Below are 27405 nucleotides of genomic sequence, written 5' to 3'. Positions count from 1 at the left end.
TAGCTTTCAGGCTGTGGCATGAAATCTGTGGGTTAGATTTTGGTCTGGGCCGACCAGGACAGGCCCGAACCGAGAGGCCCGAAGATCGATGGAAATTAGACCCCAGGCCACATCAGCATCCCTAGCACATGCTCCCCTTACTCTCCCCTCCTTCCCTCAATCACTCCCCCCATCCCTCTCCGTCCGTCTCCCTCCTGACCCCTGCCTCACTCCGTCACTCCCCCATTTCGCCCCTCCCTCCTCTCCATCTCTCAGTCACTAGACCCCTCGCCCTCTCCCTCGATCACTCTCCCCATCGCACCCCCGTCTCCTCATCACCTCCTCTTCCTCTCCCTGTTGCCCCCCTCAATCTCCTCATCACTTCCTCTCCCTCTCCCTGTCGCCCCCCACTTCAATCTCCCCATCACCCCCCCTCAATCTCCCCATCTCCTCCCCTGCCCTCACAAGGAACCATAAAAAGTAAAAATAAATGGGCCTGACCTGGACTTCCTATGGCCAGGATTTTGCCTGACACCAGCTTTCATTCACAGGTTCAAGTGTGCGAGACTTAGTCGGGCCCACCGTTAAAATGGCCATTTAAATTAGCCCCACCACTCCCGCCTCTTTTTCTCCTGGGGCAGGCAACCTCCCGTGCCGGAATTCAGACAAGTTAACATTGGAGGTGACAAGGCCATGGATGAGGATTTCAGCAGCCGATGAGCTGACAATTATATCTGGCCTGCAGCCAAAGTCATCCAGGGGCTAAAATCCACAATTGACCCTGACTCAGTTGAGTGTGTCGAGGAGGCTCAGCCATATGGAGCGATTTCGGTGAATCTCACCCATATTTGGACGGAACTGCTCATCAGCGCGAGGCACCGAAGCCTCCTCTGGAAACTTGGCCTCCCAAATTGAGGCATCTCTCGGAGATTCCCTTGTGCCCATTCTGCTCTGAGTGGAGGGATTTCCTGAACAGATCACTGCTGCATACTCTCCCTCGCCTTCCGTCCCGACATGCCCTCGGGTAATATCCTGCTGGCCGGCAGAGGCGAGTGTCCCCTCAGGAAAGCCCTGTATTTGGGGTTCCTCCTCTGCTCCATTGGAGACCTGGGGTGGAGAGGGTTGCATGAACATTCTCCTCGGCCATTTCACAGATACCCGGCCACTTGTCCATTTTGTGGGTTGGATGAAGATATACATTATCTTTATTTACAGTACCGGAGGCTGCAACCCCTGTTTCACTATTTAAAGGGGACGCAACTCATGTTTTAGTTACCTTGAAGTCCTTGTCCTCGGGCACCCAGTGCACAGGGTGGGGGAGAGAGGCGGGGGGTGAGCGGATCAGATGAACCCCTGGTGGGGATGTTCCTGGGCCAGGCTAAAACCATCATCCACTGGAAGCATCCACATGGAGGATTGTTCTGACTGCTGGCCGCTGTTCCACGGCCTTCAACACACCCGGGTGACCTTGGAGAGGGATCGCGTGGGCTCCACCAATACACTTGAAGCCTTCGTGGGCGACGCAGGACAGCAACTGTGTCACTAACGAAAGGAACCAGATCATTGGTTAATTTTATTTTTAGTTGCAGACATTTTAATTTGATTGGACGATTTGTAATAGTGGGGCCCTCCTCTTCACTAATCGTCATATTTAGTCCGAGAGCCATGGGGCAAATCACATTGCTCCAATTCAAAATACTCCAATGTCCAACACACAAGAGCAAATCAGATCCTGTCACATCATTGCTGGGATCTTTGGAATTGACACAATGTGATTGTGAATAAAAAGGCCTCAAGTTTGGAAGTGAATCCATAGAGACAAAGGAGCAGGTCACAAGCACCAAACACTGATAGTGTATAGCCCCAGTGGCCTAATGGATAAGGCACTGGCCTCCTAAGCCAGGGATTGTGGGTTCAAGTCCCATCTGGGGTGAACTCAGTTTTAAACGAACTGCATTCTGTGAAAACCAGCTCTTTGTCGTCATTGCTGAAATACAGAGAGATCAAAGAGCTAAATCACAGGAGGTGTCCTGTAAATTGATGAAACTTTCCCCCAGGAGGGGCAAGGAAACATCGACAAAACCACTTGCTTTTCGCATAAAATCAACATTTTGCCCAGCACTCAACTGGACCAATTGCTGACACACAAAAGCAAGTCAGATCCTGTCACGTCATTGCTGGGATCTTTGGAACTGATACAATGTGATTGTGTGTGAAAAGAAAGGGATGGCCCATAAAAAGGCATCAAATTTAGCAGTGAATAGATTGCAAGCAACAAGCCTTTATTATATACAGCCCCAGTGGCCTAATGGATAAGGCACTGGCCTCCTAAGCCAGGGATTGTGGGTTCAAGTCCCATCTGGGGTGAAGCAGTTTTTGGCTCTGAAGCAAAAGTCAAAACACCTTCTCTGAACATTGCTCCATTCCATGACAGTCAGGGAGATTTCCTTTCAACTGACCAACCAATCCAGGGAGTTCCTGTCCAGCACCCTTCTCACTCTGTCGCTTGCTTTCCAGTGGCACAAACCAATGCGATGCTTCGACCAAGCTGTGCGCCATCCCAATACTCAGGGAACAGTGTCACCTGCACTTTCCAGGCAAATAATGTCCCTTTACCTCCTTTCCTCATTTTACCGAACACTGTCTTCTTCTTCTCCTCCTCTTCCATGCCGAACAGAACAAGAGGAAACCCATTTCTTGCACTGCTTTCCATCCAGCAGGTCATGCTCTGGGTTTTTTCCAATGTCAGAGTCCCTTCCACAGTTCTTACCCTGACCGTGCCAGGACCACCAGATAGATATGATTAGGGGGTCGTTACACTGCTCCCATCAGACACGAGTATCCCACCAGATGTCATTACTTTCACAACCTCAGTACGTCCCAAAACGCTTTACAGCCAATGGAGTAGTTTTAAAGTGTAGTCATTGTTCTAATGTAGGAAACACAGCAGCCAATTTGCGCACAGCAAGATCCCAAAAACAGCAATGAGATAATAACCAGATAATCTGTTTTCGTGATGTTGGTTGAGGGATGACTATTGGCCAGGACACCGGGGAGAACTCCAAAATAATATCATGTGATCTTTCACAAACACCTGACGTGAAATACAGCACAGCTCTCCCTCAGTACTGCACTGAAGTGTCAGCCTGGACTCTGTCCTCAAGTCTCTGGAGTGGGACTTGAACACATGACCTTCTAACTGAGTGATAAGAGTGCTACTGGCTGAGCCACAGCTGACATCATAAATACAGCCAATCAGTGTTCTCCAGACCAGCCGGTAACCTGTCCCACTGGTCCACTCTCCTCTGGGAAAGGAAGAAACGACCAACATCAAATCGAGATCTGCCCTTAAATAACTGGTAAACGGGACCCTTGGTCCTCCCTAAACTATTCAGTTGAAATAATTGGTCCACACTAAAGACAGTCTAATCCCTTCATTATTTTATAAACCTCGATCAAATCACCCCTGAGTCTACACTTCACTAAATATAGAGACCCAGCTTGTTGACCCTATCTGGGTGGGAAAACTGTTCTAAAATGGGAATTAATCTTGAAGTCCTCTTCTGCATCCTTTCCAAAGCCTCAATATCCCCCACCTTGTGAGACCACCAAAACTGGACACAGTATCCGAACTGAGGCCTGACCAAGGTCTCAAGGCACAGTATTGCTGCGATATGTGTTAGGCCTCAATGTTCTGTGCTATGGGCTGGCAGGACACATACCTCGACAGCAGAGTTCCTGATTCCAGCTGGGGAATGCACCAAGAAGAGGCTTGAGACTTGTCCAGAGAGAGATTGAGGGAGTTGGACACTGACCCAGTGCAGGATCCTCTCACACAATCTCAGGTACCCGCTCTGGTTGGCTGTTAGTAGGAGCCAGACAGTAAGTGTATGGTGCCCTGAGGAATGGTATTTGGACCTTCAGAAGGAAAAAGAATCAGATACATTCTGAAGTTGTGGAGGAAAAATGCAGAACCACTGAAATGTTTGCCATTTTTATTATGCCTCTCACATCACCACAGATTTATACGATAGAAGTAACACTTTCAGTTTACGAACGTCACTCTGTATTTTAGAAAGCACGGTGGTCAGAAGACACGAGAGCAATTGCCTTTCCTTACTATTTCTGGCTGAGCTGATTGATCTTCTGCAGGTCCTCCCTGTTATTGATGGTCTTGTGAACTGTGATGAGGAATGGGAAGGCTGAGGGCAGCTCCACACGGCTACTGAGTTTCTGGTGCCCCCAGTGCAGACATCGCAGTTTATCTGCCAAGTCCTTCCGCCCGGCCCTCTCCAAAGCATCCTGCAGCATCTTTGTTTTCTTCATTTTGCTCCATGATTTTTCATACCTAAACAAATTTGCAAGAAACAAAGTTTTGAAACAGATCAGAGTCTTTTTCTTATAAACAGGTTATTCTTCATCATTTCATAATTTTATCAACTAACAAAAACAAGTGTGCACTTTTGCTGTTATTCTAGTTTCAATATAAAGTATCTGCACCATTCCTCTGCCTTCTCATTTTCCCATTCCTTCTGTGACCAGGACAATGAATCCATGTCTCAGTGGTAGCACTCTCACCTCTGAGTCAGAAGGTTGAGGTTTCCAGCCCCAGAGACTTGAGCACAGAAGCTGGTCCAACACTTTCATCCTTCAGAATGAGACACTAAACCGAGACCCAGTCTGGCCTCTCAGGTGAAGAGCAGGGGAGTTCTCCCAGTGTCCTGGTCAACATTTATCCCTCATACAACACCACCAAAAACAGATTGTCTGGCCATTTATCTCATTGCTGTTTATGGACTACACTTCAAAAGTATATCATTTGAAGCACTTTGAGATGTTTTGAGGCCATGAAAGGCACGATATAAATGGAAGTTCGTTCTTTTTGAGGCTCCCGCAGTCGACACCTCAAAAGTACTTCATTAGTTGTGAATCGCTTTGGGACGTCCTGAGGTTGTAAAAGGCATCATATCAATGGAAGTTCCTTCTTTTCACTGCTCCCATCTTTAACAAAGATATTGGAAAATGGGAGGACACTTAAATTGACGTATGTCTGTGTCCGGGAGCTGTACAACACGAGCTCCACACCTTCAGTCCCCATCGAATTAAACCCAGCAATACTTGATCAGCACTGAATGATTAAATCATCACTCAAGCTGATTAAGGGGCACCAATGTTTAAAATAAGCCAAAAAGAATGTCACTTTCTCATACTTTAGTGCTCACAGGAACGGGAGTCCATGTCGGAGAGGAGGCAGTCCTACCCCTCATGGACTATCAATTCATTTGAAATTGGGAGAGCAGCTGTCCATGTGTGTGTAAGCACCCATAGAGCAAGCTCTGTACTGAGAGGCAGAACCGAGGTTAACAGCGGGAATAACCCTGGTTACCACCAGTGTTTCAAATCACGTGATCAGAAAATCTGGGCTCAGGTGGAGGAGACAAGCTCCCATTCATCATCATGAGGTGTGATCTCAAAATGAGTGAATTTAGTGTGAACACTTGGGTCTGGTGTGTAGTAAAATTATTGATCTGGTTTAGAGAATAATGAGCTTTCATCGGAAAGGACACGTTCAGGGACTGACTTCGATTTCTGATCAGCGATTTACACAGCAATCTGTGACATTTGGACTCGATCATTTAGTGCTGTCTGCCCTCTTACCTCTGACCCATATTGCCCTGGTAACCAGTTTGGCATGCCTTGTAATTGTATTGAATTCCACTAAATCATTTATTAAAGTTGTAAAAAATGAGATTTTTACCAAGCGATTAGTTTTGCCTCCATGGTTTCGGTCTCCCCGTGTGACGGGCAGAGTGGGTCAGTGACTTGTTCCCACCAACAGGTGACCACTATCTTTTGATTCCAGTTTCTCACTTTGATCCCTCCCCCCTGAATTTGTCACCAAGATTCAGTGGAAACTCAGTAGGAGACACTGGGTCTCTGCTCTGGTTCTGAGACTCACGTGCAGCCACACCCAGCTTGGAACTTTCCACCTTCAGGTGCTGCACATGGAAGTTCATCCAAAGTGCTGTGCACTGGTGACAATCTTGTTCTGCCAGACGCACAGCCTAAATTATGACAGGCAGCTCTTTTTCATAAAACTGCAAGGAATACGTACGTCCTTCCAGGAGCTGCCTGTTTTATCCAGGGAGTTGCTGAGATCCAGCAGGATTTCTGCCCAGTCTGAGGTATTGGCCATTCTGTCTGAGCTACTCTTCCATAAACCCATCTACACATGATCAGTTTCAGTGACACAAAGGTGGTGGAGAGGAGAGCCCTTGCTGCGAAGGTAAACAGAGTCTGGGATGTACTGGGCAGTGGGTCAGCAGGCTGGATACCGTCAGAGTTATTACCTGCTCCAACATCAACAACAAAAACACCTTGTATTTATATTGAATCTTTACTGCAGTAAAATGTCCCAAAGCGCTTCACAGGAGTGCAATTAGACAAAAATTGACACCGAGCCACAAAAGGAGATATTAGAACAGGTGATCAAAAGCTTGATCAAAGTGGTAGGTTTTAAGGAGCGTCTTAAAGGAGGAGAGAGAGGTGGAGAGGCAGAGAGGTTTAGGGTGGGAATTCCAGAGCTTAGGGCCTAGGCAGCTGAAGGCACAGCCGCCAACGGTGGAGTGATTAAAATCGGGGATGTGAAAGAGGCAGGGATTGGAGGAGCGCAGAGATCTCAGCTCTTGGCAGTGCAGAAGGAGATGTGGGGTGGGGGCAGTGATGTGGTAGACGGAGTGTAGGGGAAAGAGTAAGTGTACTCACTTTGGCTGACCTACTGAGGTCATTGGAGCGCCTCCTGCACTGTATGCAGGTGGGCGATATGTTGGTGGTGCTGGTGACCTCCTCTGCCACCTCGAGCCAGGCCTTCCTGGTGGCAGAGGCAGGCCGCTTCCTCCTGCCCGCCTGGGGGAAGATCTCTGTCCTCCCCCTCCTCCTCACCCCATGTATTGATACCTGGAGTGAGGCATCATTAAACTGGGAGCAGCCTTCCCCCTGGGCTGCTCCATGCTGTAATATTTTCTGTTTGTTGCAGCATCTGTCAGTGGAGGACTGCCCCTTTAAATAGAGCTCCTCAAGCTGACAGATCTGACTGCGCATGCGCAGCCCGCCCGACGCGCAGATCAGCAGTGGGAAACCCAGAAGACCAGGTCAGTGGATCCAATTGGGCTACGATCGTGCGGGGACCTGACTGATTTCACCGGCGCGTTACCCACGCGCCCGATAGCCCCCCTGCCGCAAACCCGCAGCCCTGGTGACATTGGGCCCAATGTGATTGTGATGAAAAAGGCCTCAAGTTTGGAAGTGAATCCATAGAGACAAAGAGGCAGGTCATAAGAACCAAACAGCAATAGTGTGCAGCCCCAGTGGCCTAATGGATAAGGCACTGGCCTCCTAAGCTAGGGATTGTGGGTTCAAGTCCCATCTGGGGTGCAGTTCATTTTAAACTAACTGCATTCTGTGAAAAACAGCTTTTTGTCCTCATGAATGAAATTTCAAGAGCTCCATCACAGGAGGTGTCCTGTAAATTGATGAAACTTATACCCAGGAGGGGCAAGGAAACATCGACAAAGTCACTTAAAATCAACATTTTGCCCAACACTCAACTGTACCAATTGCTGACACACAAAAGCAAGTCAGATCCTGTCACGTCATTGCTGGGACCTTTGGAACTGATACAATGTGATTGTGGATGAAAAGAAAGGGATGGCCCATAAAAAGGCATCAAATTTGAAGTGAATTGATAGAGACAAAGGAGCAAGTTGCCAGTACCAAGCGCCTATTATTACAGACAGCCCCAGTGGCCTAATGGATAAAGCACTGGCCTCCTAAGCCAGGGATTGTGGGTTCAAGTCTCATCTGGGGTGAAGTAGTTTTTGGCTATGAAGCAAAAGCCAAAACACCTTCTCTGAACACTGCTGCATTCCATGACAGTCAGGGAGATTTCCTTTTAACTTACCAACCAATCCAGGGAGTTCCTGTCCAGCACCCTTCTCACTCTGTCGCTTGCTTTCCAGTGGCACAAACCAATGCGATGCTTCTACCAAGCTGTGCGCCATCCCAATACTCAGGGAACAGTGTCACCTGCACTTTCCAGGCAAATAATGTCCCTTTACCTCCTTTCCTCATTTTACCAAACACTGTCTTCTTCTTCTCCTCCTCTTCCATGCCTAACAGTACAAGAGGAAACCCATTTCTTGCACTGCTTTCCCTCCAGCAGGTCATGCTCTGGGTTTTTTCAGTGTCAGTCCCTTCTAACATGAACAGTTGTTACCCTGACTCGCAACTCCTTACCAGGACCACCAGATAGATATGATGGGGGGGTCGTTACTCTGCTCCCATCAGACACGAGTACCCCACCGGATGTCAACCCACCATTCAGGGACCAGAACTCTCGTCTACACTTGCCAGGACTGTTTTAGGAAAACAAAAGTTTTCTCAACTGCTACCAATCGTTGCTGAAGTTTGTGGAATTGGCAGATATATTTATTGATAAAAACCAAGTGAGTGGCGACAAGAACAGGTAGAATGTTATGAGAGCGTAGAGCAATGACCAATTGCACAAAGGCTGTGGTAGTAGCTGTGACCCCAGTGGCCTAATGGGGAAGGCAATGAGTTTGGGAGTCACTCGAGCAAATGAAAGTGACAGACAGGAAAAGACCAACTGGTCTATCTTGCCTGTCCCATAAAGTTGTGCTGCCCGATGCATCTCGATACAGATACTCCCCACCCACCCAGAGCCGTGTAATCCCCTGGGAGAGGTGAAAAAACAGATTATAAATGTAGGACAATTAGGGAAATAAAATCTGGAAAATTCCTCTCTGACCCCTTTCGGTGATCAAAACTAGTCCAGGAGATCACATAGACCCTGATTTATATTATAGGACAACTAACTCTTCTACAAATTAATCTCCACCTTGGTCCGAGAAACAGGACTTTGAGTAAACGTCTTTTAAAAGAACTTGCATTTATATAGCACCTTTCATGACCTCAGGACGTCCCAAAACGCTTTACAGCCAATGAAGTAATTTTGAAGTGTAGTCACTGTTGTCATGTCGGAAATGCAGCATCCAATTTGCACAGCAAGTTCCGACAAGCAACAATTAGATAATGACCCGATAATCTATTTTAGTGATGTTGATTGAAGGTTGAATATTGGCCAGGACACCGGGGAGAACTCCAAAATAATATCATGTCATTTTTCAAGAACACCTGACCTGAAATACAGCACAGCTCTCCCTCAGTACTGCACTAAAGTATCAGCCGAGATTATATGCTCAAGTCTCTGGGAACACCGATCAGGTAAACTTTTATGTATCAGCCTTGGCTTAAAGTTTCAGTCAGAAGGTTGTGGGTTCAAGTCCCACTTCAGGCTGACACTCCAGTGCAATGCTGGGGGAGTGCTGCATTGTCGGAGGTGCCATCTTTTCCATGAGACGTTAAACTGATGGCCCGTCTGCCCTCTCAGGTGGATGTAAAAGAACCCATGGAACTATTTCTAAGAAGAGCAGGGGAGTTCTCCCCAGTGTCCGGGACAATATTTATCCCTCAACCAAAATCCCCCAAAAAACAGATCACCTGTTTATTTCTCTCATTGCTGTTTGTGGGATCTTGCTGTGTGTAAATTAGCTGCCACATTTCCTACATTACATAGAATTACATCGAATGTAATTAGCTACATCACTGGCATCTACCTGACAATGTGGAAAATTGCCCAGGTACGTCCCTGTCCACAAAAAGCAGGACAAATCCAATCCGGCCAATTACTGCCCCATCAGTCTATTCTCAATATATCCTTGATATAATATGGAGACCAGGACTGTTCTCAGTACTCCAAGTGTGGTCTAACTAAGGTTCGATACAAGTTCAACATAATTTCTCTGCTTTTCAATACTGTCCCTCTCGAAATGAACCCAAGTGCTGGATTTGCCTTTTTATGGCCTTATTAACCTGCGTTGCTACTTTTAGTGATTTGTGTATCTGTACCCCCAGATCCCTCTGCTCCTCGACCCCATTGAGACTCTTATTTTCCAAGGAGTATGTGGCCTCCTTATTCTTCCTCCCAAAATGTACCACCTCACACTTAATGTATATGGAAATTCATTTGCCAATTACACGCCCATTCTGCAAGTTTATTGATGTCTTCTTGTATTTTCTCCCAGTCCTCCTCAGTATTAACTCTACCCCCTTATTTGGTGTCGTTACAACTTCACTTTGAAATGACTACACTTAAAACGTACTTCATTGAAGTGCTGTGGGATGTCTCGAGGCCATGAAAGGTGCTATATAATTGCAAGTGTTTCTCCTCCATGCCTGCCACTACGCACTCAGCACCTCACCCAGTCACCATGTACATTGGGAGACGGCCCATTGTCTGCCGGTTTGGAGAGCTGCGTACAATATCAGAACGGTGAGAGGGTCATTGCATTAAATGCTGGCTCAGAAACATTAGTGAGATCCCACTCCTTAAGACTATTCATTTTTAGTGATGGAGCTTTCGACATAGCAGCTCTCGAACATTTTCTTTGCTTGCACCTTTTTCTGAACAGAGGCCGTGTGAAAACAGCCGATCTCCGCCCTTGTGAATCCCAGCTCGGAAGCCACAATGGTCCATTCAAAGCCCAGGTCTTTGGCGAGTTCTTGGACAGACTTCAGATTGATCACTTCATCCTGGGTCAGGAAAACAGCTTTTAAAATAACCCAATACAAAAGGTGCCAGCAATATCTGCTTCAACTGCACAAGACATTAAAAGCAGCACCTCAAGTAGATAAGGTTATAGAAAAAGTTCATGGAATCGCGGGTTTAAGGCAAGAGGTAATGGTGAATCTAGATACAGGATTAAATGGAAGAGATTGAGGACAGAGAGCAGTGGAAAGGTTTTTGCACAGAGGGCTGTGAGGCTGTGGGTTATGGTGGATACACTACTGGAGACAGTAATTGCAGCAGGGATGGTGTCAACATTTAAGAACAGGTTAGACAGGTGATTGATGGAAAGGGGAACGAAGGGATAGGGCGGACACATGGGATTAGGATACTGCTCGTGTGGGGGATCAAGACCAGCACCGACTGGTTGGGGCCAACGCCCAGTTTCTGTGTTGTAATTTCTATGTCATTCTCAAAGCTTTCAGGCTGTGGCATGAAAACTGTGGGTTAGATTTTGGTCTGGGCCGACCAGGACAGGCCCGAACCGAGAGGCCCGAAGATCGATGGAAATTGGACCCCAGGCCTCATCAGCATCCCCGGCACGAGCACGCCTCTCTCTCCCTCCTTCCCTCAATCACTCCCCTAGCCCTCTCTCTCCCTCTCCCTCCTGTCCCCTGCCACACTCCGTCACTCCCCCACTTCGCCCTCTCCATCTCTCAGCCACTAGCCCCCTCGCCCTCTCCCTCAATCACTCTCCCCATCGCACCCCCGTCTCCTCATCACCTCCTCTCCCTCTCCCCATCACCCCCCCTCAATCTCCCCATCTCCTCCCCTGCCCTCACAAGGAACCATAAAAGGTAAAAATAAACTGGACTTACCTGGACTTCCGATGGCCCGGATTTTTCATGAAACCAGCTTTCATTCGCAGGTTCAAGTGTGCGAGCCTTAGTCGGGCCCACAGTTAAAATGCCCATTTAAATTAGCCCCCCCACTCCCGCCTCTCTTTCCTCTGGGGCAGGAAACCTCCCGTGCCTGAATTCAGACAAGTTCAGATGTGGGGGAACATGTCGGAAACACAGTCTGAACTTTCCCCTTCTTAACCATTCACCCCATTTGCACTGTTCCCGCCGGTTGTATTCAGGAAAACCTGGTCTAAGTGCGGCCTAACCAGGGGTCCTTAAAGGGCCGCCATCAAAAAAGTCAATTTTAAAATATAATTCCCTGAATGTGGAACCAGGAGATGCAGGAGGGGTCGTCTCGGCACCAAAGTAAAACCACTACCGCCCGCACCCCTCTCGAACCCCACCCCCCCATCTCATTCCCCCTCCTTCTCCAGATCGCGCCTCCTCATTCCCGATTGCTGCCTCTCCCGTCTCCCGATCGCTGCCCCTCTCCCTCTCCCGATTGCTGTTCCACTCCCTCTCCCGATCGCTGTCCCTCTCCCTCTCCCGATTGCTGTTCCCCTCCCTCTCCCGATCGCTGTCCCCCTCCCTCTCCCGATCGCTGTCCTCCTCCCTCTCCCGATCGCTGATCCTGCCTTCACAAAAGGGTAGTGGAAATCTGGAACTCTCTCCCTCAAAAAAGCTGTTCAGGCTGAGGGTCAATTGAAAATTGCAACACTAAGATTGATCGATTTTTGTTGGGTAAGGGTATTGAGGGTTAGGGAACTAAGGCGGGTAGATGGAGTTAAGATGCAGATCAGCCAAGATCTCAATGAATGGCGGAGTAGGCTCGAGGGGCTGAATGGCCTCCCCCTGTTCCTATGTTCCTCTCTCCACCAGGATGTTACCCTGACAATGCACGATCCAGGCACGGGGGCATGTCAGGCAGGACTGTCGATATTTCTGGCAAGTGATGTCATCCCACCAACCCACCCTCAGTCTTTCTCCCTCCTCGAGCTGAGGATACTGGGTGGAGTAAAGTCTCACTCTGCTTCACTGCTTTGTTTCTCTCTCTTCTCCACTTCTGTTTCTCACCATCTTCTCCACAGCTGTTCCCACCTTCTTCTCCTCAACCATTATGTTTCTCTCTTCTCTCCCATTTCTCATTCTCTTTCTCCTCTTTCACTTCTATTTCCCACTTTCTTCTCCTCCAACATTCTATTTCTCACTTTCTCTCTTTCCTGCCCCATTCTGTTTCTCACTTTTTCCTCCGTCACTTATGTTTCTCTCTCCACCATTCTCTTTTTTTTATTTTCTCCTTCACTTCTGTTTTTCTCTCTCCTCCTCCAATTCTGTTTCTCACTTTCTTTTTCACTTCTATTTCTCTTTCTCCTCCTCCACTTATTATTGCTCTCTCATCTCCTTCTATTTCTCTCTCATCCCTTTCAGATCTCTCTCCTCAATGCTGGAGCCTCATGTTGGCCAGGGGCTGCAGAAAACTACTGAGGTTAATTCGAATTGCTAACAAAGAGACTGACTTATGAACTGAGGTGACCTGGAGTTCAGTCACTGGTCTGAACTGGCCAGAACCGGTTTGAATTCGTTCCGCTTCTTGGAGGGACAAAGGAGCTTTGATGAGACACCAGGCCTTATTTAGAAAAGGGGTAATGAGGTGATGCTACCTAGCCCCTTGGAACAGAGCCAATCAGGTGATGACACTGACCACTCAAGGAATTTTGAGCCAACCGGAGAAGACAGCATCATTCGAAAAGACAGGCTTGGGGTTAAAACTGAAGAATTGCAGGCTTGGTGCCAGAGTGTGTTTGTGAGGGAGACTCCGGAGACTAACCATCGTGGAAGTAGGGACCCTACGTCAGGGACGTAGAGACGACGTCAAGAGAGAGAGAGCGAATCGCCTGGCCAGCGTTATCTCTCCTTTCCGGATTATACAATATCCTTTCTATTCTGTGACCACTCAGGGAGTGTTCGTCAGAGAAACCGAGTGGGTGTGTGTTTAAATCTTAATACTCAGGGTGTGTTAGTCAGGGAAACCTAGTGGGTGTGCGTTTAAATTCTAGTTTGAGTATAAAACTGTATAACCTGCTGTAAACTGCATGCCTATATCTAATCAGACGTATAAGCGGTATGTACATGATCTAAAAACGTTAATAAAGTGAATTGAGAATTAAGAGAGAATTGACTCTTCCTCTGTGTACTAAGCCAAAACCGTTAACCGGTGACTTCCGGTCAACACTCACCTTCACTTCCATCGCCCCCTCACCTTCCTCCATTTCTGTTTCTTGCTCTCTCCCTCTCCTCCATCTTTGCCTCATTTTTCTCTAGTTTCATCGTTCTCCCCCCTCACTTTGCGTATCTTCCTTTCTGCTTCTGTGTCTCTCTTTCACCTCCTTGCTGTCCGTTTCACTCTCTCCCTTCCATTCATCTCTCTCTCTCTCTCATCAACTTCAGTTTCTGTTCTCCACTTTCACCTTCTCTCACCTCCCTCACTCCTCTCTCTTCTCCACCTAGTCCGGATCCTGCTATCACTGCGTAAGGTGGATTTGCCCAAAGGACAGAGGATCCATGAGGAACGGAGAACACCTCAACACAAGGAGGCTGATCACCTCAACATCCCACAAGCCAATACCATTGTCCCAAGTGAAGACGACCAGTTTAACCAAGTAGCTGATCAATACAATTCATACAAGTTCTGTAAACATTGCTAACCACCAGCACACACACTATCATCTATCCAATAGACTAGCTATCTCATGCTGTTAACTTGCCAGCTAACTAAGGAGTTTACTCCTAAATTAATTTCACCAATTTATATCAATCTCAGGCACTGATCTCAACGACTATTTGATAAGCAGCGACCCAGTTAATGCTGAATTATTGTAATATCACTGAAGTGCCTGCTATTCATTTTGTTAATAATCCTATCGACTAATTATTTGCATCTCAATGTTTGAGTATTGCTAATCATGATTTGAAGTTAATAAACAATTGTTAGTGCAAGACTTGTCTGACTCCTGTGACGATATGGCAAGAAAGGGTTAATTCATTCACTCAGTAACTTGCGGGGATCCTAACTGGGTGTTGGGAAGGTGAACTCATGTTCAATAGGAACTGGGTGATGGAAGGCAGTTCGGTGGTGCAAACGTTGACGTCATTCGTGCGCTAATGGGTACGGTAACATGTTGGTGATGTTACTGGACTAGTAATCCAGAAACCTGGACGAATAATCTGGAGTAATGAGTTTAAATCCCGCCACGGCAGCTGGGGAATTTAAATTGAATTAATTAAATAAAATCTGGAATTAAAGTACTACTAGTAGTAATGGTGGCCATGAAACTACTGGATTGTCATAAAAACCCAAGGAAGCTTGCTGTCCTTACCGGGTCTGGCCGACATGTGACTCCAGATCCACAGCAACGTGGTTGATTCTTAATTGCCCTCTGAAATGGCCGAACAAGCCACTCAGTTGTAAAATTTCACTTTAAAAAAAGTTGAAATTAGAATAAAACTGAATGGACTGCTAGGAAACGAGACACAACAAAAGCAAACCAAGCCCAGTCGACCCTGCAAAGTTCCTCCTCACTGAACAGCAGGGGGCTTGTGCCAAAAGTGGGAGAGCTGTCACACAAACTGGTCAAGCAATAGCCACACTCACAGAATCATACCTTTCAGGCAACGTCCCAGACTCTTCCATCACCATCCCTGGGTACGCCCTGTTCCACCGGCTGGACAGATCGACCAGAGGTAGCGATGCAGTGATATACAGTCAGGAGGGAGTGGCCCTGGGAGTCCAGAAGATTGACTCCGAATTCCCCTGAAATCTAATGGCATCAGGTCAAACAGGGGCAAGGGAACCTCCTGCTGTGGTGATTACCACCTATCGCCCTCCCTCAGCTGATGAATCAGTCCTCCTCCATATTGAGAAGCAGCAAGGGCACAGAATGTACTCTGGGTGGAGGGACTTTAATGTCTATCACCAAGGGTGGCTCGGTAGCACCACTGCTGGCCAGGTCCTGAAGGACACAGCTGCCACACTGGGCCTGCAGCAGGTGGTGAGCGAACCAAGACGAGGGGATAAACTGACTTGACCTCGTCCTCACCAATCTATCTGACCACGACAGTAGTGGTAGGAGTGACCACCGCACAGTCCTCGTGGAGACGAATTCCCGTCTTCGCACTGAGGACACCATCCAATGTGTTGTGTGACACTACCACCGTGCTAAATGGGATAGATTCAGAACAGATCTAGCAGCTCAAAACTGGGCATCCATGAGGCGCTGAGGGCCATCAGCAGCAGCAGAATTGTATTCCAGCACAATCTGTAACCTCATGGCCCGGCATATTCCTCACTCTACCATTACTAACAAGCCAGGGGATCAACCCTGGCTCAATGAGGAGTGTAGAAGAGCATGCCAGGAGCAGCACCAGGTGCACCAAAAAATGAGGTGCCATCCTGGTGAAGCTACAACTCAGGACGACATGCATGTTAAACAGCAGAAGCAACATGCTATAGACAGAGCTAAGCGTTTCCCCCACAACCAATGGATCAGATCTAAAGGTCTGCAGTCCTGTCACATCTAGTCATAAATGGTGGTGGACAATTAAACAACCAATGGGAGGAGGAGGCTCTGTAAACATCCCCATCCTCAATGATGGCGGAGTCCAGCACTTGAATGCAAAAGACAAGGCTGAAACGTTTGCAACCATCTTCAGCCAGAAATGCTGAGTGGATGATCCATCTCGGCCTCCTCCCGATATCCCCACCATCACAGAAGCCAGTCTTCAGCCAATTCGATTCACTCCAAGTGATATCAAGAAAGGGCTGAGTGCACTGGATAAGGCTGTGGGCCCCGACAACATCCCGGCTGTAGTGCTGAAGCCTTGTGCACCAGAACTAGCTGTGCCTCTAGCCAAACTGTTCCAGTACAGCTACAACACTGGCATCTACCCGACAATGTGGAAAATTGCCCAGGTATGTCCTGTGCACAAAAAGCAGGACAAATCCAATCCGGCCAATTACTGCCCAATCAATCTACTCTCAATCATCAGCAAAGTGATGGAAGGTGTCGTCGACAGTGCTATCAAGCGGCACTTATTCACCAATAACATGCTCACCGATGCTCAGTTTGGGTTCCGCCAGGACCACTCGGCTCTAGACCTCATTACAGCCTTGGTCCAAACACGGACAAAAGAGCTGAATTCCAGAGGTGTGGTGAGAGTGACTGCCTTTGACATCAGGGCAGCATTTGCCGAGTGTGGCACCAAGGAGCCCGAATAAAATTGAAGTCAATGGGAATCAGGGGGAAAACTCTCCAGAGGCTGGAGTCATACCTAGCACAAAGGAAGATGGTAGTGGTTGTTGGAGGCCAATCATCTCAGTCACAGGACATTGCTGCAGGAGTTCCTCAGGGCAGTGTCCGAGGCCCAACCATCTTCAGCTGCTTCATCAATGACCTTCCCTCCATCATAAGGTCAGAAACGAGGATGTTTGCTGATGATTGCACAGTATTCAGTTCCATTTGCAACCCCTCAGATAATGAAGTAGTCCATGTCTGCACGCAGCAAAACCTGACCAACATCCTGTCTTGGGCTGATAAGTAACAAATAAAATAGGAAATTCATGCCAGACAAGTGCCAGGCAATGACCATCTCCAACAAGAGAGTGTCCAACCACCTCCCCTTGACATTCAACGGCATTACCATTGCCAAGTTCCCCACCATCAACATCCTGGGGGTCACCATTGACCAGAAACTTAACTGGACCAGCCACATAAATACTGTGGCTACAAGAGCAGGTCAGAGGCTGGGTATTCTGCTGCGAGTGACTCACCTCCTGACTCCCCAAAACCTTTCCACCATCTACAAGGCACAAGTCGGGATTGTCATGGAATACTCACCACTTGCCTGGATGAGTACAGCTCCAACAACACTCAAGAAGCTCAACACCCATCCAGGACAAGGCAGCCCGCTTGATTGGCACCCCATCCACCACCCTAAACATTCACTCCCTCTACCGCTGGCGCACCGTGGCCGCAGTGTGTACCATCTACAGGATGCACTGCAGCAACTCGCCAACCCTTCTTCGACAGCACCTCCTAAGCCCGCGACCTCCACCATTTAGAAGGGCCAGTTCAGCAGGCACATGGGAACAACACCTCCTGCATGTTCCCCTCCAAGTCACACACCATCCTGACTTGGAAATATATTACCATTCCTCCATTGTTGCTGGGTCAAAATCCTGGAACTCTCTACCTGACAGCACTGTGGGAGAACCTTCACCACATGGACTGCAGCGGTTCACGAAGGCAGTTCACCACCACCTTCTCAAGGGCAATTAGGGATGGGCAATAAATGCTGGCCTTGCCAGCGACACCCACATCCCATGAATGAATATAAAAATATTCACTCGTATACTGAGTGGTAAACCCCAGGGAGTTCCTCAGTGAGAAATTAAGGATTTGTCTGTTTCCTTGGTAAATCGTCCTTCGTGCTCTTAAAGTGTTGACATCTCTGCACTTAGGGTTTTGAGTCTATGAACCCAGAGTGGTTGAGTCTATAGACTTAAAAGTGTTGAAGTCAAGATGTTCCTACCTTGGCCCTGGTTGACCTCTCCCAGGATGTGCTTGACCTGGTCGTAGATGTAAATAGATTTCCCCCCTTGGCTGGGTTGGGCAGTGGTGGTGGTGAAGGAGACGATCCCTTTCCCTGCCTCCGGGCTTTGCGTCAGGCATAGATTTATCCCCACATGACTGATGCTTGAGTCACACTGCCCAAAGGACGGGGTGATTTGGGGGGGCCCAGGCTGCTGCTCCCTGTCTGGCCCAGAACCCAGAGAGGAGCCAGTGAGAGATTCCTCTACCTCCGATGATGTACTCCTCACGGTGAGGGATCCCATTGCCTTGCGGAGGGTGTGCGAGTGCCAGCGGGTGAACTCTGCCGTGTCATAGAATCATACAGCACAGGAGGAGGCCATTCAGCCCGTCGTGCCTGTGCCGGCTCTTTGAAAGAGCTCTCCAATTAGTCCCTCATCCCTGGTACCATTCCAATAAATCTCCTCTGCACCCTCTCGAAGGCCTTGACATCCTTCCTAAAGTGTGGTGCCCAGAATTGAACACAATATTACAGCTGAGACCTAACCAGTAATTTATAAAGATTTACCATAAATTCCTGGCTTTTGTACTCTGTGCCTCTATTTATAAAGCCAAGGATCCCCTGTGCTTTTTTTAACAGCCTTATCCACTTGTCCTGCCACCTTCAAAGATGTTGTATATTTGTATTTGCATCCTTCACAACAATCAATTGGGAGAAGTGCATTGGTCATAAACCAAGAGGTGGCCACTATCTTTTGATTCCAGTTTCTCACTTTGATCCCTCTCCCCTGAATTTGTCACCAAGATTCAGTGGAAACTCAGTCGGAGACACTGGGTCTCTGCTCTGGTTCTGAGACTCACGTGCAGCCACACCCAGCTTGGAACTTTCCACCTTCAGGTGCTGCACATGGAAGTTCATCCAAAGTGCTGTGCGCTGGTGACAATCTTTTTCTGCCAGACGCACAGCCTAAATTATGACAGGCAGCTCTTTTTCATAAAACTGCAAGGAATACGTACGTCCTTCCAGGAGCTGCCTGTCTTATCCAGGGAGTTGCTGAGATGCAGCAGGATTTCTGCCCAGTCTGAAGTATTGGCCATTATGTCTGAGCTACTCTTCCATAAACCCATCTACACGTGATCAGTTTCAGTGACACAAAGGTGGTGGAGAGGAGAGCCCTTGCTGCGAAGGTAAACAGAGTCTGGGATGTACTGGGCAGTGGGTCAGCAGGCTGGATACCGTCAGAGTTATTACCTGCTCCAACGTCAACAACAAAAACACCTTGTATTTATATCGCATCCTTACTGTAGTAAAATGTCCCAAAGCGCTTCACAGGAGTGGAATTAGACAAAAATAGACACCGAGCCACAAAAGGAGATATTAGAACAGGTGATCAAAAGCTTGATCAGAGTGGTAGGTTTTAAGGAGCGTCTTAAAGGAGGAGAGAGAGGTGGAGAGGCAGAGAGGTTTAGGGTGGGAATTCCAGAGCTTGGGGCCGAGGCAGCTGAAGGCACAGCCACCAACGGTGGAGTGATTGAAATCGGGGATGTGAAAGAGGCAGGGATTGGAGGAGCACAGAGATCTCAGAGGGTTGTCGGAGGTTACAGGTAACAGAGATAGGGAGGGGCGAGGACATGGAGGGATTTGAAAACATGGATGAGAATTTTAAAATCGAGGTGTTGCCAGACCGGGAGCCAATGTAGGTCAGTGTGCACAGGGGTGATGGGAGAACAGGACTTGGTGTGAGTTAGGATACGGGCAACAGGGTTTAGGAGGAGCTTCAGTTTACGGCGGGTGGAAGATGGGAGGCCGGACAGGAGAGGATTTTAGTAGGCAAGATTGGAGGTGACGAGGCCAAGGATGAAGATTCCAGCAGCCGATGAGCTGACAATTACATCTGGCCTGTAGCCAAAGCCATCCAGTAGATAAAATCCACAATTGACCCTGACTCAGTTGAGTGTGTCGAGGAGGCTCAGTCATATGGAGCGATTCCGGTGAATCTCACCCATATTCGGACGGAGCTGCTCATTGGCGCGAGGCACCCAACCTCCCTCGGGAAACTCGGTCTCCCACATTGAGGCTTCTATCAGAGATTCCCTTGGGCCCATTCTGCTCTGAGTGGATGGATTTCCTGAATAGGTCACTGCTGCATACTCTCCCTTGCCTTCCGTCCCGACATGCCCTCGGGTAATATCCTGCTGGCCAGCAGAGGCGAGTGTCCCCTCAGGAAAGCCCTGTATTTGGGGTTCCGCCTCTGCACCATTGGAGACCTGGGGTGGAGCGGGTTGCATGAACATTCTCCTCGGCCATTTCACAGATACCCGGCCACTTGTCCATTTTGTGGGTTGGATGAAGATATACATTATCTTTATTTACAGTACCGGAGGTTGCAACCCCTGTTTCACTATTTAAAGGGGCCGTGCCTCAAGTTTTAGTTACCTTGAAGTCCTTGTCTTCGGGCACCCAGTGCACAGGGTGGGGGAGAGAGGCGGGGGGTGAGCAGATCAGATGAACCCCTGGTGGGGATGTTCCTGGGCCAGGCTAAAACCACCATCCACTGGAAGCATCCACATGGAGGATTGTTCTGACTGCTGGCCGCTGTTCCACGGCCTTCAACACACCCGGGTGACCTTGGAGAGGGATCGCGTGGGCTCCACCAATACACTTGAAGCCTTCGTGGGCGACGCAGGACAGCAACTGTGTCACTAACGAAAGGAACCAGATCATTGGTTAATTTTATTTTTAATTGTAGACATTTTAATTTGATTGGACGATTTGTAATCGTGGGGCCCTCCTCTTCACTAATCGTCATATTTAGTCCGAGAGCCATGGGGCAAATCACATTGCTCCAATTCAAAATACTCCAATGTCCAACACACAAGAGCAAATCAGATCCTGTCACATCATTGCTGGGATCTTTGGAATTGACACAATGTGATTGTGAATAAAAAGGCCTCAAGTTTGGAAGTGAATCCATGGAGACAAAGGGACAGGTCACAAGCACCAAACACCCATAGTGTACAGCCCCAGTGGCCTAATGGATAAGGCACTGGCCTCCTCAGCTAGGGATTGTGGGGTTCACAGTCCCATCTGGGGTGAGTTTGGTTTAAAACCAGCTCTTTGTCCTCATTGCTGTTGTGCAGAGCGATCAAAGAGCTGAATCACAGGATGTGTCCTGTGAATTGATGAAACTTATACCCAGGAGGGTCAAGGCAACATCGACAAAACCACTTGCTCTTCACATAAAATCAACTTTTTGCCCAACACTCAACTGTACCAATTGCTGACACACAAAAGCAAGTCAGATCCTGTCACGTCATTGCTGGGATCTTTGGAACTGATACAATGTGATTGTGTGTGAAAAGAAAGGGCTGGCCGATAAAAAGGCATCAAATTTGAAGTGAATAGATAGAGACAAAGGGACAAGTTGCAAGCACCAAGCTCCAATTACATACAGCCCCAGTGGCCTAATGGATAAGGCACTGGCCTCCTAAGCCAGGGATTGTGGGTTCAAGTCCCATCTGGGGTGAAGTCGTTTTTTGCTCTGAAACAAAAGCCAAAACACTTTCTCTGAACATTGCTGCATTCCGTGACAGTCAGGGAGCTTTCCTTTTAACTTACCAACCAATCCAGGTAGTTCCTGTCTAGCACCCTTCTCACTCAGTCATTTGCTTTCCAATGGCACAAACCAATGCGATGCTTCTACCAAGCTGTGCGCCATCCCAATACTCAGGGAACAATGTCACCTGCATTTTCCAGGCAAATAAAGTCCCTTTACCTCCGTTCCTCATTTTACCGAACACTGTCTTCTTCTTCTCCTCCTCTTCCATGCCTAACAGTACAAGAGGAAACCCATTTCTTGCACTGCTTTCCATCCAGCCGGTCATGCTCTGGGTTTTTTCAGTGTCAGAGTCCATTCTAACATGAACAGTTGATACCCTGACTCGCAACTCCTCACCAGGACCACCAGATAGATATGATGGGGGGGGTCGTTACTCTGCTCCCATCAGACACGAGTACCCCACCGGATGTCAACCCACCATTCAGGGACCGAAACTCTCTTCTACACTTGCCAAGGTTGTTCTGGGAAATCAAAAGTGTTTACAACTGCTACCAATCATTGCTGAAGTGTGTGGAATTGGCAGATATATTTATTGATAAGAACAACATGAGTGGCAACAAGAACAGGTAGAATGTTATGAGAGCGTAGAGCAATGACCAATTGCACAAAGGCTGTGGTAGTAGCTGTGACCCCAGTGGCCTAATGGGGAAGGCAATGAGTTTGGGAGTCACTCCAGCAAATGAAAGTGACAGACAGGAAAAGACCAACTGGTCTATCTTGTCTGTCCCATAAAGTTGTGCTGCCCTATGCATCTCGATACAGACACTCCCCACCCACCTAGAGCCGTGTAATCCCCTGGGAGAGGTGAAAAAACATAGATTAAAAATGTAGGACAATTTGGGAAATAAAATCCAAAAATTCCTTTCTGACCACTTTAGGTGATCAAAACTAGTCCAGGAGATCACATAGATCCTGATTTATATTATAGGATAACTAACTCTTCCGAGAAACAGGACTTGGAGGAAAGTCTTTTTGAAAAGAACTTGCATTTATATCGCACCTTCGTGACCTCAGAACGTCCCAAAATGCTGAATAGCCAAAGAAGTAATTGTGAAGTGTAGTCACTGTTCCAATGTAGGAAACGTGGCAGCCTATTTGGCAGATGCAATACAATATTGGAAAATGTGAGGTTATGCACTTTGGCAGGAAAAGTCAGAGAGCAAGTTATCATCATAATGGCGAGAAACTGGAAATTACTGCAGTCCAAATGGATCTGGAGGTCCTAATGCAAGTAAATCAAAAAGTTAGTATGCAGGTGCAGCAGGTGATCAAGAAGGCCAATGGAATGTTGGCTTTTATTGCTAGGGAATAGAATATAAAAACAGGGAGGTATTGCTGCAGTTATGTAAGGTATTGGTGAGACCGCACCTGGAATACTGCATACAGTTTTGGTCTCCATACTTAAGAAAAGACATACTTGCTCTCGAGGCAGTACAAAGAAGGTTCACTTGGTTAATCCCGGGGATGAGGGGGCGGACACATGAGGAGAGGTTGAGTAGATTGGGACTCTACTCATTGGAGTTCAGAAGAATGAGAGGCGATCTTATTGAAACATATAAGATTGTGAAGGGGCTTGATCAGGTGGATGCGGTAAGGATGTTCCCAAGGATGGGTGAAACTAGAACTAGGGGGCATAATCTTAGAATAAGGGGCTGCTCTTTCAAAACTGAGATGAGGAGAAACTTCTTCACTCAGAGGGTAGTAGGTATGTGGAATTTGCTGCCCCAGGAAGCTGTGGAAGCTATATCATTAAATAAATTTAAAACAGAAATAGACAGTTTCCTAGAAGTAAAGGGAATTAGGGGTTACGGGGAGCGGGCAGGAAATTGGACATGAATTTAGATTTGAGGTTAGGATCAGGTCAGCCATGATCTTATTGAATGGCGGAGCAGGCTCGAGGGGCCAATTGGCCCACTCCTGCTCCTATTTCTTATGTTCTTAGAAAACTGAAAGGAAGACGTCCGTCCTTCCAGGAGCTGCCTGTCTTATCCAGGGAGTTGCTGAGATGCAGCAGGATTTCTGCCCAGTCTAAGGTATTGGCCATTCTGTCTGTGCTACTCTTCCATAAACCCATCTGCACGTGATCAGTTTCAGTGACACAAAGTTGGTGGAGAGGAGAGCCCTTGCTGCGAAGGTAAACAGAGTCTGGGATGTACTGGGCAGTGGGTCAGCAGGCTGGATGCCGCCAGAGTTATTACCTGCTCCAACATCAACAACAAAAACACCTTGTATTTATATCACACCTTTACTGTAGTAAAATGTCCCAAAGTCGTCACAGGAGAGTAATTAGACAAAAATTGTCACCGAGCCACAAAAGGAGATATTAGAACAGGTGATCAAAAGCTTGATCAAAGTGGTAGGTTTTAAGGAGCATCTGAAAGGAGGAGAGAGAGGTGGAGAGGCAGAGAGGTTTAGGGAGGGAATTCCAGAGCTTAGGGCCGAGGCAGCTGAAGGCACAGCCACCAACGGTGGAGCGATTAAAATCGGGGATGTGAAAGAGGCAAGGATTGGAGGAGCTCAGAGATCTCAGAGGGTGGTAGGAGGTTACAGGTTACAGAGACAGGGAGGGGCGAGGCCATAGAGGGATTTGTACACAAGGATGAGAATTTTAAAATTGAGTTGATACCAGACCGGGAGCCAATGTCGGTCAGTGCGCACGGGGGTGATGGGAGAACGGGACTTGATGTGAGTTAGGATCCGGTCAGCAGGGTTTTGGATGAGCTTAAGTTTACGGAGGGTGGAAGATGGGTGGCCGGCCAGGAGAGCTTTGGAATGGTCAAAATTTGAGGTGACAAGCTGTTCGATGAGGATTCCAGCAGCCGATGAGCTGACAATTATATCTGGCCGATAGCCAAAGCCATCGAGGGTCTAAAATCCACAATTGACCCTGACTCAGTTGAGTGTGTCGAGGAGGCTCAGCCATATGGAGCGATTCCGGTGAATCTCACCCATATTTGGACGGAGCGGCTCATCGGCGCGAGGCTCAGAAGTCTCCCTCGGAAAGCTCGGCCACCCAAATTGAGGCGGCTCTCGCAGATTCCCTTGGTGCCCATTCTGCTCTGAGTGGAGGGATTTCCTGAATAGGTCACTGCTGCATACTCTCCCTCGCCTTCTGTCCCGACATGCCCTCGGGTAACATCCTGCTGGCCGGCAGAGGCGAGTGTCCCCTCAGGAAAGCCCTCCACGATTGGAGACCTGGGGTGGAGAGGGTTGCATGAACATTCTCCTCGGCCATTTCACAGATACCCGGCCACTTGTCCATTTTGTGGGTTGGATGAAGATATACATTATCTTTATTTACAGTACCGGAGGCTGCAACCCCTGTTTCACTATTTAAAGGGGCCGTGCCTCAAGTTTTAGTTACCTTGAAGTCCTTGTCTTCGGGCACCCAGTGCACAGGGTGGGGGAGAGAGGCGGGGGGTGAGCGGATCAGATGAACCCCTGGTGGGGATGTTCCTGGGCCAGGCTAAAACCACCATCCACTGGAAGCATCCACATGGAGGATTGTTCTGACTGCTGGCCGCTGTTCCACGGCCTTCAACACACCCGGGTGACCTTGGAGAGGGATCGCGTGGGCTCCACCAATACACTTGAAGCCTTCGTGGGCGACGCAGGACAGCAACTGTGTCACTAACGAAAGGAACCAGATCATTGGTTAATTTTATTTTTAGTTGCAGACATTTTAATTTGATTGGACGATTTGTAATAGTGGGGCCCTCCTCTTCACTAATCGTCATATTTAGTCCGAGAGCCATGGGGCAAATCACATTGCTCCAATTCAAAATACTCCAATGTCCAACACACAAGAGCAAATCAGATCCTGTCACATCATTGCTGGGATCTTTGGAATTGACACAATGTGATTGTGAATAAAAAGGCCTCAAGTTTGGAAGTGAATCCATAGAGACAAAGGGGCAGGTCACAAGCCCCAAATGCAAACAGTGTGCAGCCCCAGTGGCCTAATGGATAAAGCACTGGCCTCCTAAACCAGGGATTGTGGGTTCAAGTCCCATCTGGGGTGAGCTCAGTTTTAAACAAAGTGCATTCTGAGAAAACCAGCTTTGTCCTCATTGCTGAATTACAGAGAAATCAAGAGCTAAATCACAGGATGTGTCCTGTGAATTGATGAAACTTTTCCCCAGGAGGGGCAAGGAAACATCGACAAAACGACTTGCTTTTCACATAAAATCAGCTTTTTGCCCAACACTCAACTGTACCAATTGCTGACACACAAAAGCAAGTCAGATCCTGTCACGTCATTGCTGGGATCTTTGGAACTGATACAATGTGATTGTGTGTGAAAAGAAAGGGCCGGCCCATAAAAAGGCATCAAATTTAGCAGTGAATAGATTGCAAGCAACAAGCCTATATTATATACAGCCCCAGTGGCCTAATGGATAAGGCACTGGCCTCCTAAGCCAGGGATTGTGGGTTCAAGTCCCATCTGGGGTGAAGCAGTTTTTGGCTCTGAAGCAAAAGCCAAAACACCTTCTCTGAACATTGCTCCATTCCGTGACAGTCAGGGAGCTTTCCTTTTAACTTACCAACCAATCCAGGGAGTTCCTGTCCAGCACCCTTCTCACTCTGTCGCTTGCTTTCCAGTGGCACAAACCAATGCGATGCTTCTACCAAGCTGTGCGCCATCCCAATACTCAGGGAACAATGTCAGCAGCATTTTCCAGGCAAATAATGTCCCTTTACCTCCTTTCCTCATTTTACCGAACACTGTCTTCTTCTTCTCCTCCTCTTCCATGCCTAACAGTACAAGAGGAAACCTATTTCTTGCACCACTTTCCATCCAGCAGGTCATGCTCTGGGTTTTTTCCATGTCAGAGTCCCTTCTACAGTTCTTACCCTGACCGTACCAGGACCACCAGATAGATATGATTAGGGGGTCATTGCACTGCTCCCATCAGACACGAGTATCCCACCAGATGTCAATACTTTCACAACCTCAGTACGTCCCAAAGCGCTTTACAGCTAATGTAGTAGTTTTAAAGTGTAGTCATTGTTCTAATGTAGGAAACACAGCAGCCAATTTGCGCACAGCAAGATCCCAAAAACAGCAATGAGATAATAACCAGATAATCTGTTTTCGTGATGTTGGTTGAGGGATGAATATTGGCCAGGACACCGGGGAGAACTCCAAAATAATATCATGTGATCTTTCACAAACACCTGACCTGAAATACAGCACAGCTCTCCCTCAGTACTGCACTGAAGTGTCAGCCTGGACTCTGTCCTCAAGTCTCTGGAGTGGGACTTGAACACATGACCTTCTAACTGAGTGATAAGAGTGCTACTGGCTGAGCCACAGCTGACATCATAAATACAGCCAATCAGTGTTCTCCAGACCAGCCGGTAACCTGTCCTGCTGGTCCACTATCCTCTGGGAAAGGAAGAAACGACCAACATCAAATCTCGATCTGCCCTTAAATAACTGGTAAACGGAACCCTTGGTCCTCCCTGAACTATTCAGTTGAAATAATTGGTCCACACTAAACACAGTCTAATCCCTTCATTATTTTATAAACCTCGATCAAATCACCCCTGAGTCTACACTTCACTAAATATAGAGACCCAGCTTGTTGAGCCTATCTGGGTGGGAGAACTGTTCTAAAATGGGAATTAATCTTGAAGCCCTCTTCTGCATCCTTTCCAAAGCCTCAATA

The 27405-nt window shown here is 47.8% G+C and overlaps 5 non-coding genes across 5 annotated transcripts; all 5 read left to right on the top strand.

The window, feature by feature from the left end:
* Positions 1-1839: 1839 nt before the first annotated feature.
* Positions 1840-1912, top strand: trnar-ccu (transfer RNA arginine (anticodon CCU)). The gene has a single exon. It is a non-coding gene; the product is annotated as a tRNA-Arg (tRNA).
* A 361-nt stretch (positions 1913-2273) lies between these two features.
* Positions 2274-2346, top strand: trnar-ccu (transfer RNA arginine (anticodon CCU)). Its single transcript has one exon. It is a non-coding gene; the product is annotated as a tRNA-Arg (tRNA).
* A 4994-nt stretch (positions 2347-7340) lies between these two features.
* trnar-ccu (transfer RNA arginine (anticodon CCU)) lies at positions 7341-7413 on the top strand. Its single transcript has one exon. It is a non-coding gene; the product is annotated as a tRNA-Arg (tRNA).
* Positions 7414-21567: 14154 nt separating this feature from the next.
* On the top strand, positions 21568-21640 carry trnar-ccu (transfer RNA arginine (anticodon CCU)). The gene has a single exon. It is a non-coding gene; the product is annotated as a tRNA-Arg (tRNA).
* A 4472-nt stretch (positions 21641-26112) lies between these two features.
* trnar-ccu (transfer RNA arginine (anticodon CCU)) lies at positions 26113-26185 on the top strand. Its single transcript has one exon. It is a non-coding gene; the product is annotated as a tRNA-Arg (tRNA).
* The last annotated feature ends 1220 nt before the right edge of the window (positions 26186-27405 follow it).

This window comes from Heptranchias perlo, chromosome 11 (genome assembly GCF_035084215.1).
Source record: "Heptranchias perlo isolate sHepPer1 chromosome 11, sHepPer1.hap1, whole genome shotgun sequence".
Classification (NCBI taxonomy): Eukaryota; Metazoa; Chordata; class Chondrichthyes; order Hexanchiformes; family Hexanchidae; genus Heptranchias; species Heptranchias perlo.
Note: the sequence above shows the minus strand (reverse complement) of the source record. Positions and strands in the feature narration are given on the sequence as shown.